This window comes from Papaver somniferum, chromosome 7, assembly GCF_003573695.1.
Source record: "Papaver somniferum cultivar HN1 chromosome 7, ASM357369v1, whole genome shotgun sequence".
NCBI classification, from domain to species: Eukaryota; Viridiplantae; Streptophyta; class Magnoliopsida; order Ranunculales; family Papaveraceae; genus Papaver; species Papaver somniferum.
The window spans coordinates 136787211-136798496 of record NC_039364.1 but is presented as its reverse complement, the minus strand read 5'-3'; positions in this window follow the sequence as shown (position 1 = coordinate 136798496).

Genomic DNA, 11286 nt, shown 5'->3' with positions numbered 1-11286 from the left:
AGAATCACAAACGATGAGACGAAGACGTTTGTGATTACTTTTTATATCTTGCATATCGGAGATATCAATCTCAAGCCAATCAATCTGATTGTACTCGTACGATAGAAGATGCAAGATCAGATCGCACAACTACGATAAAATTAGTATCGGTCTGGCTTCACAATTCCAATGAAGTCTTTAAGTCGTTATCCCGGTTTGAGAAAAGAAAACCAGAGGATTAAAGGATAATCGACTCTAGTACGCAAACTAGCATCACAGGTAAGGTGTGGGGATTAGTTTTGTACAATACCAGATGTCTCCTTTATATAGTCTTTCAAATCAGGGGTTTGCTTGGTAACAAAGCAAACAATATCCACCTTTAGATGAAAACCTGATATAGATTCAAGTTAATATTTCTCAACCGTTAGATCGAAAACTTAGATTGCTACACACACTTGACGATGCACACTTCTAGGTTTGTTAATCGTACCCAAACGTATGCACTTGTTGGTTCAATAATAGTCAACCAAAAGGTTAGCCATATGAGCATCTCATATCAACCATGTTCTTATGCACCATAACTAATTCAAATGACTCAAATGAACTAGTTAGAGAGTTGTTCAATTGAAAGGAAATCTCATGTACTACACAAGACACAATTGAAGCAAATATAATTTGATTCACTCGAATCGGTTCATGAACTTTATAGCCACGGTTTGCAAACTACATTCCTTAGTCTTTATAAGTTTAAGTTTAGAAATCATCTTCAGATATATAACCTTTCTCAAGTTCGCAGACTAGGTTCGCGGACTTAAGCAACCGGTAGATTTTACAAACTCCAATAACAAATTGCAATATAACAAATCATAAAGATTAATACTGCAAAAACATCATCCTCCAAATATTTTTAGAATTTAATACCAATAAACCTAAAAAATAACAAGAAGATGAAAAATAATAGCTATGTGTAGTCACAACCATTGCTATTCAAGCACTAGGTATTCTTCCAACTAAGACAAAAAGAAGACATACTAGGCAACAATAACTTTGAGAAATTCCTTATCATTTCCGAACTCCTTGTCGTCAACAGCCATTGGAATATAAGGTTCATGGAGGGAAGAATCAATACTAACGAACCGTCTTGGCTGATGATGTCGAACCAGGGCCTTCTGAATTTCCAAATATTTTAAAACGCAACCCTTTATTTCACTAATCTCCTTTCTTACTTCCTTCAACTCATCAAGAAACATCGGAAAAATTCTGAGAGTTAGAAGGGACAGCCCTTGGCTTTCTTGTATTCCTCCTCTTTCTTTTCAAGGAAGGAGTTACTGGAGATTTTTCTTTTTACTTGATTGATGGCTTAACAATCATATTGACATATTTTCCATCCAAAGACATGATTCTCAGAGAACAATTATAAACAATTGATTTTTGTGAGTGGAATTCACAATCTCATCAAGCAGTCTTAAGATATAAAAGATATCAGAGAGGAAAAAGGAATATAAGGTTCGCAACCTTTAAACATGTTCGTGGACGCCCAACTCTAAACCCTGTAAAGAGTATAATTGTCGATAATAACCCTTTACTTTATTTGATAGACAAACTAAAAGAAAAACTTTTCCTAAAGCCCGAGCGGCACACAATCTTATCTCTTTTGATTAGGCACATGAGACAAGATTTACCAAACAACACAATCAATTTGTGTTTTGGTGAACAACAATTTGTCCACCATTTTTCTAGAGAGGAATCCTCAGACTTCTATCTATCGAAGCGATTTGACCATACCTTCTTCTCTAATGGTCTTATTTTGTCTTTGGAAACCAATTTCTTAGACGAAGATAAAATCCTACATACCTCAGCAGTTTTCTGAGCAAGTTTAAGCATCCTTGACAATCAATTTGCTCTTCGTTGAAGCTTGTTGGTGTTCCTCACTTGATTTTTGTACTTGTAACATCTTGATAGTTCATGACCCTTCTGAGAAGAAAACGAGCACGTCAAACTTGGATAGTATTCAGGCATATGTGATGTGAACGCAGCTAAACACATAGTAGATCCTGAAACATTACAACTAGAGTTTCCAAAGGATGGGTCAATTGATTCTTCCATCTTAATTGGATTCTATTCTTCACCGAAACCATCAAGATTGATATATGTATTGCTACAATTATAAAAATCAGCGTTTTCACATAGAAGACCTACACTTGATTTCCTGTCTTCCTCAGAATCATAGATCTCAGACATCTCATCAAGTGTTATAGCAAGACCTTTGTTCCCAGTGTATTTTCTACGATTTGGGCACTCGTTTGCAAAATGACCAAAACCTTTACACTTAAAGAACTAAGGCATATCCTCATCATCAGCCTCGTCAGCATCCCTATTTTTAGGAGGAGTGTGATTGTGAGGTTTATCTGATGACTAGGTTTATCTCTTGAAAACCGTTTACTTGTCTTCAATAGAAGATCCCTAAACTGTCTTGTGATCAAGGAGACTGATTTGTCAAGATCTTCATCCGAAAAATCATCCTCAGACCGATCATCCTCAGAGATATAAACACTTTTACCTTTATCAAGTAATTTAGTGTTCTTCTGTGCTTTAAAGGCAACATCCTTTCCGATTTTGGATGTTTGCTCATGATCAAAGATCTTTAGCTTTCCAACCAATGTGCTTATGGAAAGATTATCAAGGTTATTTCCTTCAACGATGGCATGCTTCTTAGACTCGTATCTAGATGGCAGCGATCTGAGAATTTTCATCACAATGTCCTTTTCAGGAATAGTCTTACCCAATGCAAAAGATACATTAACAATTTCAGACACTTTGTGATTAAACTCATCAAATGTATCTTCATCTGCCATACGAAGGTTCTCCCAATCGGAATTAAGGTTTTGAAGCCTAGCTTCCTTTTCACTGGAGTTACCTTCAAATACGGTTTCTAAGATATCCCAAGCATCTTTAGACCTAGTGCAATTTGATACATGGTGCTGAAGATTTGGGGTAATGGCATGTATGATGGCATTCAAACCGTCGGAATTTTGCTTTGCAGCAAGTATCATGGAATGATTATATTCATCAATATTCTTGAAAACGTTTACATCTCCAACTGCCACAATGGGAGCATCATAGACATTAACTACATATACCCATGATTGAAAATCACGTACTTGAAGAAAAGTTCGCATAGAAATTTTCCACCATAAGTAATTAGAGCCATCGAAGACTGGTGGTACATTAATAGAGATAGCACCTCTGTCCATAGATTCAAATCGCTACAAACACAGACTTTTGAGGTCTTAAACGTGTTTGCATGCTCCGATACCAATTGAAAAGGCGAGGGTCTAACAACATCACCCAATATTTCGCATAGAAATCTGTATGGACTGACTCCAATATACTTAATAGAGAATCAACTAGATAGTCAGACTCAATCTAGATTAAAGTATATCGAGGAGTTAATATCTCTCTCTTTATTTGATCTTTACTCAAGCTAATAATAATCAGCGAGTCTTTATCAAATACAAGGAATAACTTGGATGGTACCAAAGACCAATATCCAAGGATCAATCAATATCAATCAACAACCAAAGGTCAGATTTCCAATTGATTGATTCAAATGCACAACCTGTATTATTTCAATTATAAAGATAAAACAATATAATGCGGAAATTGAAATAACACAGACACCAGAAATTTTGTAAACGAGGAAACCGCAAATGCAGAAAAACCCCGGGACCTAGTCCAGATTGAACACACACTGTATTAAGCCGCTACAAACACTAGCCTACTCCAAGCTAACTTCGAACTGGACTTTATTTGAACCTCAATCAATCTCCCACTGATCCAAGGTAAAGTTATACTCCGACGCCTCTGATCCCAGCAGGATACTGCGTACTTGATTCCCTTAGCTGATCTCACCCACAACTAAGAGTTGCTACGACCCAAAATCGCAGGCTTTAACAATAAACAAATCTGTCTCACACAGACAAGTCTATCAAAGGATCAATCTGTCTCCCACAGATAAATCCTAAAGGTTTTGTTCCATCTTTTGATAATAATCAAGGTGAACAGGAACCAATTGATAATCCGGTCTTATGTTCCCGAAGAACAACCTAGATTAATCAATCACCTTACAACAATCTTAATCGTATGGTGGCGAAAAAAGATGTTGTGGAATCACAAATGATGAGACGAAGACGTTTGTGATTACTTTTTATATCTTTCCAATCGGAGAATCTCAAGCCAATCAATCTGATTTTACTCGTACGATAGAAGATGCAAGATCAGATCACACAACTACGATAAAAGTAGTATCGGCCTGGCTTCACAATTCCAATGAATTCTTTAAGTCGTTAACCCGGTTTGATAAAAGAAAACCAGAGGGTTAAAGGAGAATCGACTCTAGTACGCAAACTAGTATCACACGTAAGGTGTGGGGATTAGTTTTGCATAATACTAGATGTCTCCTTTATATAGTCTTTCAAATCAGGATTTTGCCTTGGTAACAAAGCAAACAATATCCACCGTTAGATGAAAACCTGATATAGATTCAAGCTAATATTTCTCAACCGTTAGATCGAAAACTTAGCTTGTTACACACACTTGACGATGCATACTTCTAGTTTTGTTAACCGTACCCAAACATATGCACTTGTTGGTTCAATAATAGTCAACCAAAAGGTTAGCCATATGAGCATCTCATATCAACCATGTTCTTCTTCACCATAACTAGTTCAAATGACTCAAATGAACTAGTTAGAGAGTTGTTCAATTGCAAGGAAATCTCATGTACTACACAAGACACAATTGAAGCAAAGATAATTTGATTCAGTCGAATAGGTTCATGAATTTTATAGCCACGGTTTGCAAACTGCATTCCTTAGTCTTTATAAGTTTAAGTTCATAAATCATCTTCAGATATATAAAATTCTCAAGTTCGCAGACTAGGTTCGCGGACTTAAGCAACCGATAGAGTTTACAAACTCCAGCAGAAAATCTCGGCAAAGACTTTTGCCGGTTCGCGGATTGGGTTCGCGGACTAGTCTAGTTTGTCAACTCCAGCAGAATTTCTCGGGATGATAAGTTCGGCAGTTTGCGAACTGAGTTCGCGGACTTGGCTCACGCCATTCTCCGGTTTCTCTTGATCAACAAAGTTCGCAAACTTTGGTTCAAGGAACAGGACTTATATATAAATGTGTTTCCACAACAATGTTTATGTCCACCATTGGTTATGTAATCTAAACTCTCATCTCAATCATTGAAACATTCTTAAAGGACGTTATATAGTTTTTATTCACAAACCATTTCTCGTCAAAGCAATTTTCAAAGTAATTGAAACATATCATGACTTTCGTCACTAGGTAAAGATAAACTTGATCGAAGCGAAACGCTTACCAACACATATTTAGAGATATTGATAGGCGAGGTATACTCGGATCGAAATACCAAATGTGTATAATCCAAGTCTATATATATATCATACGACTTCTTGTCTGAAAGAGTAGGAGATAGATTAGATAGACTTTTGAGTGGCAGATAAGTTCAAGTATTCACATACCTTTTTGTCGAGAAGTTCCACCGGTTCCTTGAGTAGTTCTTCTTCTTGTATGATGAATCGCCATGAAGTCCTTGCGCTCAACTACACTTTCTATCCTAGTCCTAGACTTAGCTATAATAGACTAGAAATCAAGACTTATAGTTTTGATCACTAACATTGACGAACATGCTTGAGATAGCAACGCATGCGAGTTTGACCGAGCAATGCTCTAATAGTTGGTATTTGACATAACATTTGGAACAAATGACTATGATAAACCGTTTGCGCCTTTTGTTGGAGTTAATAACCATGGGCAAACAACTCTTTTTGGGTGCGCTTTATTACTATATGAGAGCACAGACTCATTTGTATGATTATTCAAGATATTTTTGAATGTGATGAATGAGAAACATCCGCAAACAATTTTCACAGATCAAGCAGCGCCTATTATGAATGCAATTAAACAGGTATATCCAGATACTCATCATCGCCTTTGTCTTTGGCATATTTTTCAACTTGTAGCAAAACATCTCCATCTTGTATTTGCAAGTTCTGAATTTTTTGCTAAAGATTTCAAACGTTGTATTTATGAAAATGAGACCGAGGAAGAGTTTGAATCTATGTGGAGATCCTTGCTTGAAAAATACAAGTTGACAGAGAATAAATGGCTGCGAACTTTGTACAAGAAAAAAGAGATGTGTGCTCAGGTATATGGTCGATTGCACTTCTATGCTGGTATGACTACTACTCAACGGAGCGAGGGTATGAAAAATTTTTTGAAGAAGTATTTTAAAATAACCTTATCGCTAAAGATTTTCGTGGTTCAATATGATATGGTTCTTACTAAAAGGCGAGAGAAATAAAAACTTGAAGATTTCAGAAATGTGTAGAAAAAACCGCCTCTGCACAGTCATTGACCAGCAGAAGCTCGGGCTGCAGAGCGCTATACAACAAAAATGTTTGCCTATTTACAGAAGGAGTATAAAGAAACTTTAGATTTGATTCTAGAAGTTGTTGATCAAGATGGACCAGTATATACCTACAAGGTAACATCGTATAAATTTTCATTAGCTTGTACTGTTGTGTTTAATTCTTTAGACAATTCTGTACAGTGTAGCTGTAACAATTTCCAGTTTAAGGGGATGTTGTGTGCCCACTCTATAAAGATATTACATGCCCATCAAGTATATGATCTCCCGTCAGAATATTATCTAAGTCGCTGGACCATAGATGTCAAAAATGGTGTTGGTATTGAAGAGCCTAAAAAGTCAATTCAAGGCAGTAATGGGTCATCTACTCATATGTATAGTGACTTGGCACATATGGATTTATCTTTAGACATGAAGGGTATAAACACTGAAATCTCTAGTGCCTTTACTAAGAAGTTACTCACTGGAATACAAGGAGAATTTGATAATTTTTTGAAATCTAGTCAAGATGATCAAACGGAAATGATTAGCAAGGCTGCAAACACTAACGATGGAAACATGGATGAAACAAGTATCCAACTTCCTTTAGGTTCTAACATAACATTGCGAGCCCCTCCTAGGAAAAAAAATCAAGTAAGAAGGCCGATAGAATGAAGTCGTCAGTAGAGAAAGGTAAAAAACGTCAACGCAAATCAGCAACAAAGAAGGTAAAGGCAGCAAAGAAGCTTACCAAAACGAAACTGGCAGTGGAGAAATCCACCAATGTTAAGCGGATAGCAGGTAAAAGGAAAACAAATGACCAGCATGAGCCTGAAACAGAGAAACAAAAACGAAAAAACAAACATGCCCAAAACCAAGCGGTAACAAAAGATAAAAAGAAAAGAAAAAAGATCCCAAGTGCAGGTGCGTAGTTTACTGGATAAATTAATTTCACATTTTCTACTATTGTTATTAGTGTTTCATTTCACTATCTTTATTTAGGTTCTTATATAACTTTAATTGATCATATAGAAGAAGACGTAGAAGAAGTATCCTTTTCTGGTACTGACGTGAAAGGGGTGTCACCTTCTAATTCAGGTGTAGAGGAAGTAACCTTATCCGGTACCATACCTCAACGTACGTTAGAGGTTAGTAAAAATGACGTTCAATATTCTATGTATCGAGATAGACTTTCTTCCATGTCGTCGATCCCTTATTATTGTCCGCAACTTCACAGTGAGGTATACACCCGTACCTTTTTGTGCAAAATAAGCTTCATGTTACTTACGCATATATAGAGAATTTATTAAGTGCTTTTGTATTTTTAATTAGGAACCAAGTACTCTGGAAGGCGAAAATAATCATAACATTGTCGAAAATATCCAGTCTGACGAGGTAAGATATCCAGTCTGAGAAATATCAGAGAAGATAAGAAGCAGAAAAAAATATTTTTGTTATTGAATTAATTGTTAAAAACAATACAGGATGTCTGAGAGTATTTATTTGTTTTATCATTACAGGACTGACTTGTCTGTAAGGTCAACATAACTTTGACTTGACAAGATTTGACTTGACTGGATGTTATACTTAAAAGCACCCCTCAAGTTGATACTGGCATCCACAGAATTCAACTTGACAGACTCAATCTAAAAATAACAACAACTGAAAATTTAAAAAATAACAGAAGAATGAAGAGCAAGTCCAGAAAACAGAGCAGCTTCATTGTCAGAGGAGAGTTCTTCTTCATCAGCAGTACATGAAGAATTCTGACACTCAGATACATCAACAACATCACTTGAAGTATCTCCCAACAGTTGTTGAAGTAAAGAAGTAAAAGTAGGTGAGCACAACCCTTTTGTGAATAAGTCTGCAATCTGACTTTCAGAAAGAACATGTTGAATCTTCACAAAACCTTTATCAACCAATTCCCTTAATACATGATACTGAACTTCTATATGCTTGGCCCTGGAATGAAAAACAGGATTAGAAGCCAAGGAAATAGCTGAAGTGTTATCACATAACATTTTCTTTGGAAGTTGAACTGAGATTTGCAATTCCTTAAACACATTAGATAGCCATTCTAACTCAGATGCAGTAACAGATAAACATTTATATTCTGCTTTAGCAGAAGACCTAGAAACAGTGGGTTGTTTCTTACTAGACCATGAAATGAGAGAACTTCTCAGAAATATAGCATAATCAGATGTAGACCTTCTTGTATCTGGGCATCCAGCCCAATCAGAATCTGTATAAGCTCTTACTGTGGAGATATCACCTTTGTGTAGAGTAATTCCAACTTCAATAGTACCCTTCAAATATCTAAAAATTCTTTTAACTAAATGATAATGAACATCGGTTGGTGCATGCATGAATTGTGACACATAGTTAACTCCAAAAGTAATATCTGGTCTAGTATTTGTTAAATACTGAAGACTACCTACTATTGTCCTATATTCAGCTGCATTTTCCAACAAAACACCATCATGGATAGAATCACCAGATTCCTTAACTACGGGTGTAGAACAAGGTTTGCAGTCAAGCATATTTGCCTTTTTAAGTAATTCTAAAGTATATTTCTTTTGTGTAAGAACCAAAGAATTTTCATTTCTGTGAGCTTCAATACCCAAAAAATAACTCAGATCCCCTAATTGTTTCATAGAAAACTCAACACTTAAAGCTTGAACTAGCTTATCCATAGGAACATCAGAATTCCCAGTAAGAATAATGTCATCAACATATAAAAGAAGTATCATCATTTCAGAGGAAGAAGTATTGATGAACATTGAATAATCATACACTGATCTTGTAAAACTAAATTTAACCAAAAAATTACTAAACCTCTCAAACCAAGCTCTTGGTGCTTGTTTGAGACCATATAAACTTTTCTTTAAGTGACAGACAAAATCTGGAAATTCAGGATCCACAAAACCTTGTGGTTGAGCCATGTAAACATCTTCATTTAAGTATCCATGCAAAAACGCATTTGATACATCTAACTGTTTTATTTTCCAGTTTTGTGAAACAGCTAAAACCAATACAATTCTCACTGTAGTAGATTTAACTGCAGGACTAAAGGTTTCTCCATAATCAACACCATCTTGTTGATTATAACCTAAAGCCACTAATCTGGATTTTAATCTATCAACTTTGCCATATGTTTTAAGTTTAATCCTATAGACCCATTTGCAACCTAAAGTGTTCATGTGAGGTTCTGGTTTAACTAATTCCCAAGTGTCATTATCCTTTAAAGCAGTATGCTCCTCTTTCATTTAGACTTGCCACTAAGGAATCTTGATTGCACTCTTAAAGGTTTTTGTTTCGGATGGAATATCTAACAAAGATGAAAAATCAACTGGAAGAGGATGTTTAACAGTACAATGCATGACATGATTTGGAAAAGTTTTTGGTTTTACAACACCTCTCATAGATCTTGTGACAATGGAACTAGAAGGAGCAGAAAGAGAAGATAAATCAGTAATAATGTGAGATGAATACAAATCAGAAATTGTAGGAATTGTAGATGAAGAAGAACTAGAATGACAAGAATCAGATGAATAATAAAATTCTTGTTCTGAAAATATTACATTTCTTGAAATATGCAGTTTTCTTGAAATTGGATCATAACACTTATACCCTTTGTGTAAGGGACTGTAACCTATAAACACACATTTGACTGACTTAGGAGAAAGTTTATCTGATCTTGAATGACCCAAAAAAGGATAACATACAGTGCCAAAAACCTTAAGAAAACTATAATCAGGTAAAACAGAATGAAGAACTTCAAAGGGAGATTTATTGTGAAGAATTGGAGTTGGTGTTCTATTAATTATATATGTTGTAGTTAAGAAAGCATCATACCAAAATGTTTAGGACCGAAAGAATTAAAAAGTAAAGTATTGCCCATTTCAGTTATATGTCGATGCTTTCTCTCAGCAAGACCATTTTGCTGAGGAGTATTGGGACAAGAAATTCTGATGTTAATGCCATTTGAAGTAAGAAAAGTACCCAAAGAACCTTTTGCAAGTTCACTAGAACCATCTGTTTGAAAAGATTGTATCTTTGTAGAAAACAAATTTTCAGTTAAGTTTTTGAAATGGATAAAACACTTTAAAACATCAGTTTTCAGTTCTATTGGATATATCCAATGAAACCTACTATAATCATCAGTGAATAATATGTAGTATTTAAAACCTTGTAAAGAAGGAACTAGTGAGGGTCCCCATTCATCACAATGAATCAATGATAAAGGAGTAAGAGCATGAGAAGGAGATAAATGAAAAGGTAACCTTTTACTTTTGGAAATTTGACAAGAATGGCATAAAGATGGAGAGGATTTTGAAGAATTAACAATAATGTGTTTAGATGAATGAAGTTGTTTAACAATATTATCAGAAGGATGACCTAATCTACAATGCCAAAGTTCTGGAGAACCATGTAATGCAGAAAAAGCATGATGAAAGTTTTGAGAAGAAATAGGATATAAATTGTTAACCATTCTACCTTTTGATAAGAGTGCATCAGTGGACAAGTCTCTTATTTCATATCTTGTAGGGTCTACCCTAAACTAACACTTGTTATATGATGTAAACTGACCCACTGAAAACAAGTTATGTTTCATCTCAGGAACATGGAGAACATTCTGTAACTGAAAAATAACATTTGAAGTATGCAAACTAGAATTACCAGTCAGAGAAATAGGTAATGACTTACCATTGCCAATTTTAACTGAGTCTTTGCCCTTGTAGGAGGAAGTATTATGCAATAATGAAGCATCACCTGTCATGTGAGCTGAAGCCCCAGAGTCTGATAGCCATAAATAAGAGCTTGAAGGATCATCATTAATATGAATTGAACTAGTATGTTGACTTG